Source organism: Lagopus leucura, unplaced genomic scaffold (genome assembly GCF_019238085.1).
Source record: "Lagopus leucura isolate 7727_CA_CO unplaced genomic scaffold, USGS_WTPT01 Super-Scaffold_100056, whole genome shotgun sequence".
NCBI classification, from domain to species: domain Eukaryota; kingdom Metazoa; phylum Chordata; class Aves; order Galliformes; family Phasianidae; genus Lagopus; species Lagopus leucura.
The window spans coordinates 1,221,590-1,232,466 of record NW_024962302.1 but is presented as its reverse complement, the minus strand read 5'-3'; the positions used below and the strand labels follow the sequence as shown (position 1 = coordinate 1,232,466).

The following is a 10,877-nucleotide window of genomic DNA, read 5'->3' as shown; positions in this document are numbered from 1 at the left end:
CTCTAAGCTCTGGGCTGAGATCTAAGCTCTGGGCTCTAAGCTCTAGGCTATGCTCTAAGCTCTGGGCTCTAAGTTCTAGGCTGGGCTCTAAACTCTAAGCTGGGTTCTAAGCTGCTCCTCAGGGCAGCCACAAATGCAAATACTGAAATAAAATGGGGAAAGGAAAAAAAAACAAAACAAAAAAAAAAGCATGTTGCGTGGGCATCGTGTATCAATCCAAGACCCTGTGAAAAAGGGAGGGCAGCCTGGGGATGTGCTGTGATTTTGCTCCTTATTTAGCTTCTTGTGTTGTTTTTCCTCAGCTGTCTCTGATACGAATGTGCTCTTAATCTCTCGGAGAGCAAAATTCATTAAGCTCCAGGCCTGCAGCAAAGGCTTGATGATAATTTAAATTAGGAACCCGAGTTGTGGCCGTGTAACACGAGAGCGACGGCTATAATTAGGGAGGCAGCAATTTCCCCATGACCTTTTATTTTTAAAGTGTTTTAAATGGACATCTCTCATCCCCAGAGCTCCCTCCTCTGTGGGAAGCTCCTAATGTGGGTCACGGCTCTGCTGTTTGCAGGTGGTGTGGAACAGAATCTGCATTTTGTTCTTCAAAGTGAAAGCGTCTTTGAAATACGGTTTTGATTCCAGTGCAGAAATGTAATAAAAAAGACTTTAAAGAGCTGCTGATGCCTCGTGGAAACAGTGAAAAACATTTTGTTGTTGAGAAACAATTCTGCCGGGCTGTCTTATCTGCTGTTCCCTTTGCTCTTTTTTGACAGCATGGGGCACTATAAATAAATATACATCCTTAGACATAAAAATGAGAAACCTTGGCAACGAAACAGAGGTTGGTTGTTTCCTCGTGTCGGGTCGCTTTGGCTGGAGGAGATGTAAGTCATCAGCTGGAAAGCCACTCGTATGGCTCTGGTCCTCATCCCTAACAGAGCAGCCCAAGGTGCTGCCTGTGGAGCTGATAGAATTGTTATCCTGGGAGGCCTTAAATGAAACCTGACAAAGACCAGGATCTGTGTTGCAAGGATTGCCTTGTATTGTTTCCAGATGGCTGGACAAAATAACTTGCCTGATCCCTTCCCTTCTGATAGCTCTTGCAGAGAAATGCAGCGTCTGCTGTGAGCTGCTGAAACGTGAGCAGCTGTGCAGCAGCACAGGGATCAGTTGTGGCAGTGCAAGATGTGGAAAATGCTCCTTTCCAGGAGGTCAAAGCGAGCAGCTGCCTTGTAAACAAGGAAGGCCAATTTAAACCCTAGGGTTAATTGGGAAGCTGATATGGAACAGCTCTCCTGCATATGCAGAGAGAGCCATGTGAGATGGAAAGAATCACAGACGATGTTTGTGGGAGCACAGCTCTGAGGTGCCTCTCAAAGCTGTTAAGGTTCCTTTTCGTTAACTTAGAGCAGGAATGGATTCCTGCTGTCCTCTTTAATACTAAAGCACGTCCTTCTTCATCTGCTGCTCTTCTGACTTGAGATTCCTTGGATCTATGAGGTGATGCACAGGTATGTTCTGCAGACAGCAACGCAGAGTGGGCTCGGAATGCTAAGCCCACTGTCACCAACTGATGTGGTGTAATTAGAAAAGTCATTAATTCTTGCTCAGTAGTGCTACAAACTATTTATAACCAGGTAGACATGCAGTGCCCTGCAATACAGGGCCAGGGAAATGGCTTGTGGTGCCAAACGTAGTGCAGAACCCACATCAGAGACTGACGGTGCCCTGTGGGAAGTCCCTGCGCTGCCTTCAGCTCAGCAAAACAGTGCCTGTGCTCTGTGCTGCTCACACAGTTTGCCTGGATGATGAAAGGTGACCTCGGAAATTACATTTCCAAATAACCATCTCCTGTCTGAGGAGGATGGCACTGTTCCCAGTGGTTCAGGCTGGGACTGCCTTGGGGTTCTTTGTTTAAGCTCCCTGGGTGCTGCAGTTCTCATGCACAGAGCTGAGAATGCTCTGTCAGAGTCAGGGCTCAGCCTTTTTTTTTCTCCTGGATTAAAAACTGTGGTTGAGGATGAGCTAACAAAACCAGAGCAAGCTATCCAGGGACATCCCACTGTTGGACAGTGTTGGAGCGAGGGCCAGCTGCTTTGTTTGTGCCCTGTCTTGCTGGAGATGAGTTGCCAGTTCAGGCAGAGTTTGCTGCAAGGTTCTCTCAAACCAGTGCACAGATGACTGTGCCTCTGCCTAAAATTTCTTCTCCTCTTAACTCCTCCATGCTTGCCAGCTCAGAAAACTAAGCGTGGACAATACAGAACAGCCCAAAGAAGGGAAGGTAAGCAGTGAGCACTGAGAAGAACAGCAGATGTTGCTGCAACGCACGGCGGAGCACCATCTATCTTCTCTCCAGCCTTTGCTCTGAGTTCCCCAGACAGCAGAGCATTCCCACACCTCAATTGTTTCACTGCAATACGAGAGATTTTTAAAGTGCAGCATAAATCTACTTTCAGATGTACCCCTTCTGCCTGACAAGGTGACCCACACCTCGCTGGCCCTGGCTGTGATGTGCTCAGGCAGGCTGTGCAGTGTCCTTTGACACGCTCTGCTGTGCAGGCATTGAGCTGTGAGTGCGCTGTGAGCTGGGTCTTCAGAAATAAAGCAAAACAGGTGCTGCTACTTTGGCTGTTTCCCTTCCATCTAGTGCCTCTGCCTCGCCCCTTCATCTGGGCACTGTTGCTTATAAACAAAATGACTTTGAAAAGAGATGGTTTCTTTTTATTTTTTTCACCGTTGGGGAAAGGGGGAAGAGCTGAGCAATGGGGGATGTGGCAGTGGGGACAGATTGATGGTGTGGCTATGAGGTGCTGTGAGTTACGTCTGCTTGGTTGCCATAATGCTGATGTGCAATCCCAGTGGGAAGGAGAAGCAGAACAATGGGTTGGTTTTGTTCTCCTGGGCTCCATCAGCAAAGGGGTGGCCAGCAAGGACAGGGAGGCGATCGTCCCCCTCTGCTCTGCTCCTGTGAGGCCCCATCTGCAGCACTGCGTCCAGGGCTGGAGCACCCAGGACAAGAAGGACAGGGAGCTGCTGGAGAGGGTGCAGAGGAGCTGCAGAGATGAGCAGGGGCTGCAGCACCTCCACCACGAAGACAGGCTGAGGGAGCTGGGCTTGTTCAGCATGGAGAAAAGAAGGCTGCGGGGTGACCTCAGTGCAGCCTGCAGTGCCTGAAGGGAGCCTGCAGGCAGGAGGGGAGTCAGCTCTGTGCAAGGGGAGATGGCAGCAGGACGAGGGGAAACGGTTTGAATGGAGGGAGGGCAGCTGGAGGTTGGATGTCAGGGGAAGTTGTGTGCTGTGAGAGCGGGGAGGGGCTGAACAGCTGCCAGAGAGGCTGTGATGCCCCGTCCATCCCTGGAGGTGTTCAAGGCCAGGTTGGATGGGGCCCTGGGCAGCCTGGGCTTCTGTTGGATGTGGAGGTTGGTGGCCCTGCGTGCAGCAGGGGGTTGGAGCTTCGTGATCCTCGAGGTCCCTTCCAACCTGGGCTATGTTGTGATTCTATGAAAGCAACAGGAGGCTGTGCTTATAACTGTGACAAAAATCTATTTCTGGAGATTTTTCTAAGGATTCACTGGGCTTTGTGGTGCCTTGGGAGCTGAATGTCACCACAGAGTGCTGCACTGGCAGCAGGCAGTCAGACCTGGGGTTTCTTTAGGAAAAATCTGGTTTCTGCTTTTTGGCAGGTCAAAGTCTGGCAGTGGCACTGAGAGCAGAGGATGTCGGGTACCCAAAATTTGATCACTGCAGTGCTAACGGCCCTGAGCTGGGATTCCAGGTCAGCTGTGCTCTGCACCTTTGGTCTCTGTGTGCACAAGATCTGCTCAGAGGGTTCCTCAGAGGATCTTTTCCTAGAGGAGGGGAGCGTTTGCAAGGAGTCTGAGGATTTCATATCCTTATGGTTGTAATGCATGTAGGAGGAAGGGTGAGATCCTCTGGGCAGGATGATTTGAAGGGAAATGACGTTATTCACCTGCGAGGTTGTTGGCTTCTCTCTGTGAGCAAAGGGAGCCTGGCAGTGTCAGATGTGCTTTGCAGTTGGGATCTCTGCACGTGCCCTGCTGTGCTGGGTGCTGCTGGGTCCTGGTGCCTATGGAGCAATGGACGCATGTCCGACCCATCACCATTCAGTGGCACCAGCAGGGTGCTGCTTTAAGTGTGCAGCAAGGAGAAATGGGAACAAGGAGATGATGCCCACTGGGATCATCTCATGATGAAGGGATGGGCTGGCTCTGGCCAGATGGGCTGCTCTGAGGGGCAAAGTGCCCTTGTGCTTGCTCATGCAGTGCTGTGCTCTCCTCTTGCTGCAGGCACCGCAGTCTGCTTGGAGCCACTGGGGGGAAGAGAACCCGGCCTGAGCTCTGCTTTGTTCTGTGCCTGCAGTAGCCTCTCCCTCTTTGGAGAATGAGATATTAAAGTGTTTTTGGGAATGATCAAACCCTTCAGCTTCACTACTGCGATTAATCAATCACAGCCGTTGTTTTCCTGCTCTGTATTTTGAGGCATTTCAGGTTGTTCTGTAATTAGTCCAGTTCAGGGCCAGTAAACACATTCCTCAGTCCTGGCAGTGCACTGGGATGGAGAAAAACTGAATTTTCCAGTGCTGTGCTTTGGTCTGAGCCAGGACTGTCCAAACCTATCAGGGAGAGCTATGGAGAGCTCTGCCTCTTTGGCTGGCACCTAGAAGGGCAGTGCAGCATCACTCACATTCGTTGTTATCATCTGCAAAGGGAATTCTGCTTGGAGGCAGCTTTGTTGGAGGAATGGGTTAGGAGGTAAGGAAGAGATTTAAGGATTCTCCCTTCGCTGAATGGCAGCTGCATCATTGCAAGCAGTGTCTGGCCTGCACCTCTCAGCTGGTGGCAGTTCTGAGGACTTTGTGTCAGTTTTGGATGCTTAGATACATGGCTTAAAAACTAAGCATGCTTACTTTCTAAAGCTTAAAAATGCTGAGGAGCATTTGCAGCTAAAGAGCCAGGCGGGATCAGCAAGCATTCAAACACTTTGTAAAAGTGTTACTGTCAGACAGAATGGAAAAAAACTGGTGCTGAGGTCCTCTAGGTGATTTAAAGACACTGAAGTGAATGTTCCAGACACCCAGCAGCAGAAATGCAGCAGCGTGGCTCAGCCTGATTCTTGCACAACCCAAATCCATTGGTTTGGAACACCTCTGCTCCACCTTTGTGAGTGATCCCATCCCAGTGTGCCAGCAGAAGGTGCTTTGAGCTTCTTGAGGCACTTCGTGTAGAAATGAGAATCACTGTGCTCTCTGAGTGTCACTGTAATGTTGTTGTGCACCAGAGAAGATCTGGTTTTAAATATAAATCAAAATAGTAACAGGTTTCTGATATTTTTTGTGTGCGTTTTCTAAGTCTCCAAATTAATTGGCCTACGAAACACAAAAGGGATTATCACAGCATCAAAGAGAATATTTATGAGCTGCTGAGAAGGCAGAGGGATAAGCAGCTGTTTTGAGGACTATCCTGGGCTCTCTGATCGTCTCCCAAACCAAACAGGTGGGGCTCAGTCAGACGGAGCTGCAGGAAGGGGCTGGGAGCATCCAGCGCTGCTGCTCACCCACCAGGCATGGCCTGCAGGTCCTGGCAGGGCAAAATGCAGCTCCTGGCCCCTGTTGCAGCTGCTTCAGCTGAGACTCACGTGCAGGCACAGGCGGTGCTGCCAAGACTGCCAAACAGGGACAGAAACGCTCGGTGGAACCCAGCCAGTCCTCAGCATCTTCTTTTTTTTTGTTAGGAGCAGAATGGAGGGAGGAGAGACGGCGCCTCTGAGGCTTTGTGCTGGCAGAGGAAAGATGCAGGAGGTTGTGCCTGTGTTTGCCTTGGTGCCCAGGTTTTTCAGCCTGAGCTGTGAGCTGGGCGTGCCTGGAAGATGCTCCTCACAAAAGAATAAATGCTTGCTCTGCTTTCCAGATCGCCTGGTTCAGAGAGCTCTGTTCAGTGTAAACCTGGCTGTGCATCACAGACTCCCAGACTTGTGTGCATGGTGCTGCAGTAGGTGTTGTCCCCTTGTTGCATGTGGTTTGCAGGTCTCTGCATCCCCTTTGTTTCTCCATCCCCCATTTGTTGCCGCGCTCTCATCTGCTGCTGGCCTCGAGCAAAAGCTCCTTGGCTTCTGCATCGTGTGGGCCCTGCCTGAAGGAACCCGTGTCAGCTGTTGGTCTGAGGATGAACCCAATCCCCTTGCTCTCCTCTGCTTACTGCTCAGGGAAGCTCCCGATGGTCTCAGGAGCTGGAGCCGGAGGGAGGCTGCCGGGGCCAGCGCAGCCTTGCAGAGCACCACGGAGCCAATCGCTGCTGCTAGGGGTGGAGCTGGAGCTCCAGCAGATGAAACCGAGTGCCTTTCCAGCACAGTTGGTCTGGGCGACTGAGAGATCTGTTCGTGGGGAGAGGAAAGCCGGGACTGCGGCTCCGACGCGCTCCTATCCCAGCAGCACCGCAGGAGCGGCCGTTACCCTCTGCACATCGGAGACGCGAAGGTACTGCCCCTCCTCTCGGCTCTTGTGCTGCTTGTTGCTCGATTGCTGCTTAGAGTTGGAGGAAAGTTTATGGGGAAATGAGCTGTATGCAGTGACAGCGCTGGTCTGAAGGCAGTGGGAGGGATGGGCGGTGATGCTGGTATGCGGTGCCAGGTGTATGGGGCAGCTGGGGCTGTTTTGGTGCTGCTGCTATGGCATAGCCTGCATGCAGGGCCCGCTGGCAATGCTTGCTTCCCTCATGCTGTGCCAGAGGTTGGAAGTGGCCAGCATGCATTGTGTGTGACCCAGAGCCTGTCGGGTGCCAGGATGCTCTCCAGTGGTGCTATGGAGTGCAACATCCACCTGTTCAGAGGTGACCAGAGCCGACTTGGTGCCTCGGTGGGGACTTTGTCCTGCATTGGTTGGTCAGCAGAAATGAGGGGTGCTTTGTGCAGGCTTTTCCCCAGCACAGCCCTAAAAACAAGCTCCTTCGACTGCAGACTCGATGTCTGCAGATGCAGGAATCCAACGTATTGCCTCTGCTGTTCTTAAAGTTTGGAGAACTTCCCAGGCCAGCAGTGCTCTGAGAGCAAAAGCAGGTTTTGGGGAGGTAGCTGAGCAGTGGGACAGCCACTCCTGGCCAGCCCTGAGCCGGGCACTGTTGAAGAACCTGCAGGAAAAGCAGCAGCAAACTTGAAGCAGCTGCTGGCAGGGGGGGCTCGGTGTGCTCCTGGGGTCAGCTGACCCCACGTGTTGCACCGGAGCTGTCTGCAGGTCTGAGCCTCAGAACAGCTGTCCTCATGCTCCATGAGCACTGCCATTTGAGCTGCCTGAGAGCTCTCCTCTCATGACTCCTGGGACGTATGAATTGTTGGTGATCCCTATCCATGGACTGGTAGGTAGCACCTGACCAGGAACGTGCCCTAGTGCTGCCCTTCAGGCGGCCACATGCTCCTTTTTCGTCCCATAGTACTGGAATGACCTTAGCGTGCATGACTGAGTGCAGAACAAGATTTGCAAAGCCTGGAGTAGGCAGTTAAAAATCCCCGGTTTGCATTTTCTGCAGGTTGTGCCGTTGGCTCTCACACAAGCACGTGCTGTGTTTGTGCTTGTGCAAACACATAAGCAGCTCTGAGCCACGGGGTGCAGGGCAGGAGGGATTCAGTGCAGGGAAAAGGGGTGGTGAGTGGGGGGTCTCCTTCTGCTATCCCTGCTACTGCAATAGACAATTCTGTAAGAGGTATTTTGATAAAGGTTGCTAGACAGTGACTCATCTCCCATAGGAAGGGACAGGAGGGAAGGGAAGTGCAGGAGCTTTTTAGGGTGAAACTGGAAAATGGGTCTTCCCCCAGTATTTGATCAGAAGCGGTGAGAGCGAAGCTCTCTGCCCCCCAGAGCAAAAAACCCTTCAGTCAGAAAGCTCTTGTTCTTGGTGTCCCTGCAGCTGCCCCGCTGCCTTCTGCATCCCTCTCCCTGGGGTGGATGTTGCCCAAAACACGACTTGATTTTCTACCTCCCCCCAAATTGATTTCTTCTGATCAGTCTTAGTCACTTCTGAGTCACCCCAAGTAATTAATCCTTGCTCCTGCATAACAGTTTAGCTCTTCTATCTCTACCTGCCCGACCTGGGTGTGCGTGTTCTCAGAAGTCACTTTGCTTTGCTCTGTGCTGCTCTGTTGTAGCTTTCCTCTCAATCCTCCCTCGAGTTTTCCTGCCCTCTTCTGCTCTTCCTGCTGTTCTGGAGCCACGGGGAACCCAGAAGAGCTGTAGTGCTGCACCTCTGCTTCCTCAGGTGTGCTGCAGAGCACATCCACCCAACAGGTTTTCTTACCATGGTTGCTGACTGACCACTAACCGTTCTGGAAAAGGTTTCCTCTGTGTAGGGAGATGTTTTGCTGATACCTGCCTGCTGATACCCATTTGCAGTGGGTTTATTGCAGCTGCTGATCACTGCTGATGCGACACCTCGCTCTGGTACCAGCACAGCACTCCGTGCACAGAGATTTCCTTGGGAGCATTGGTGGCCAAGCTGGTCTCGTTGTGGGTTTTACCTTCCTTCTGCTTTGGGACTGAGGAGGACAGAGAGGCCAGCATTGCCAGGTTTTGTCTGAGTGCTGTGCCACATCTGGGTTAAACTCCCGAGGTGCACAGTGGGATGTGAAACCCAGAACCACATGGAGAGATCAGAACTGGGCCAATTTCTAGGCCAAAACCTGGCCACAGATGCTCCCAAAGGTGGATTTGGGTACAGAAATGAATACATTTCAGGGGATCCATCTCTCTCTCCATTGCACAGTGCTGAGTGCAGAGGCAGTTGCCTTCCTGATGGCACCATATGGAAGTTCAGTGATTCCTTACAACTTGTGCAAAATGCCCTTTGCTGGCAGGAGCTGCGTGGTGTGGAAGGAGCCATCCTGGGAACAGCAGCAGCTTCAGGAAACAAAGGAAAGGTTTCCCCCCATGCTACGCTGCCACCCCTGCAGTGGGATTGACTGTATTTGCATCTGCTGAGGGAGGTTTAGCAGAGCCAGGTGTTGCTGTGTTAGTTCAGCAGCTTTGACCTTCAGGCAGCCTGTGGATGAGCCTGGAGAGATGCGGGCTCAGGGGGATGCTGCATCTTTGCCCCTTTCTGTCAGTTCTGTTGTGATTTCTTGGGGACACCAAGCTCAGTGTCCCTTGTCCCCAGATAAAGGACATGCAGATTGCTCTCTCCAGACTTGCCAGTTGTGTGGCACTGGGGATGCTGGAAGTCCCCCATGCCAGGATGGAGCAGAGACTGATACCCAAAGGCCGTCCTGCTCCTTTTGCAGCACACTGGAGCAATTTGAGGGTGCTTATTTCTAGGCAGTTTAAAAAATCAAGAGGAATTAAATAAATACTTGTATGGATTGTGGCCTTTATAGAAGTCGTGCATAGGAGAACTACGTTTTATCCGTGGTCACTCATGCTCTGCTCTCTGCTCATGCCTCTCACCTGGCCCTTGCAGGAGAATGTCTGGGTCTGTGTGATCCTTGGTCACCTTGCAGCAGCTGCAGGGAGAGATTTCTGTTCCCACTGCCTTTGCTCCTCATTCTGCTGACAGCTGCGTTTCCCTCGTGCTCAGAGGTGTGAACACTTCTACCTGCACCACCATCTGCTCCTGCAGAGCAGGAGGATGGCATTTTGTGGGGGCTGGGGAGAGCTGTGGCACTCGTGTTGTGTTTTATTAATTAGAAAGGAAGAAAGTTGCAGAGAGATCAGATTTTGAGAAAGACCCCGAGTTCCAAAATGCTCCCGGAGGACAGATCCCTAATTGCTCTCTAATTGCATTAGGATTTCATTTGTTGTTCTTTTTACTGTCATGTTCCCATTTTTCTTGACAGTTTGCTTTGTGCCATTAACCGGGAATGGCTGGAGATGAATATCCTCAATATTACAGCTGGCCTGTTGTGCAGTGCCTGATGGCTTTGCGCCTCCATGCGCCCATGGGAGATGTGCCTGGCTGTCAGGCTCTCCACCTATAGATCACATGCATGATGTGTGTCAGAGCACATGCCTGCCCATGGACCTGGGTGCAATGGAGCTGCATGTGGAAGGCGATACCAACGCTGGAGAAGCAGAGAGCTGCAGTGTGAACTTGAAAGTGCTCCTCGGTTTGATCCAGCTGTTTAAAACCAGTGGGGTGGACTTGTGGCAAAAGTGAGACGTGGGTATTTAAGGCTGTCGTAAAGGGCACGGCTACAGACCCACAAATATTCAGAGCACATTGGTTTCAATATTACATAAAGCAAATGGGAAAAGCTCTGAGGCTGGATCTGCAGCACCCAGAGCAGCTTGTCAGAAACTCCAGAATGGGATGAAATGGAACACCCACGACTTCCAAAGCCGTAAATTAATCAGCTCAAACCCCCTGTTGTACAGGATGTTGGGTGAGCTCCTCTATTATTAGAAATATAATAAGCACATGTGAAGTGATGGTGTTAGCAGGAGCCACGCAGCTCTGCCCTCCGTGCTGCGCTGCACTGCATGCTGTGCTGCTCAGTGCAGCATGGCCGAGTACTGTGCATTGCTCCATGTGCATTGCTCCATGCCTGGATGCATCCGTGCTCTCTTTGCAAGCAGCAGGGATCAGAGCAATCGGGGGGGGTAGTTGCTTCCCACCATGCAAAAAATGTCTAAGTGGTGTTGTGCATGCACACAGCCCCTGTGCTGGCAGCAGGGATGCTCCTGCTTTGACTTTGCATCAGTGTGTGCTGATGCACAGGGCCTGCTGCTTTCTCCCTGGGACCACCAGGCATCCTTGGTGCTGGAGCGGTGCGTGGTGCTGCTTTGCAGGGCACTGCTCTGCTGCACAGCGAGGAAGAACTCTGCAAAGCAGGGTGCAGGCAGCTCAGTGCCATCAGCAGCTCAGTGCCATCAGCAGCTCAGTGCC

General features: G+C 51.7%; 1 protein-coding gene across 19 annotated transcripts in view; it reads left to right on the top strand.

Annotated features, from left to right (window-relative positions):
- ZMAT4 (zinc finger matrin-type 4) overlaps positions 1 to 10,877 on the top strand; it is a 95,004-nt gene that overhangs the window by 10,010 nt on the left and 74,117 nt on the right. For 18 of the 19 annotated variants that reach the window (XR_006181482.1, XR_006181481.1, XR_006181489.1 and 15 more), the window contains exon 1: positions 6,369 to 6,487. The exons of the other annotated variant lie outside the window; for it this stretch is intronic. The gene's annotated coding sequence lies outside the window, so the exon portion shown is untranslated. Of the gene's footprint in view, positions 1 to 6,368; positions 6,488 to 10,877 lie in introns of those variants that run through there. 19 annotated transcript variants of the gene reach the window in all.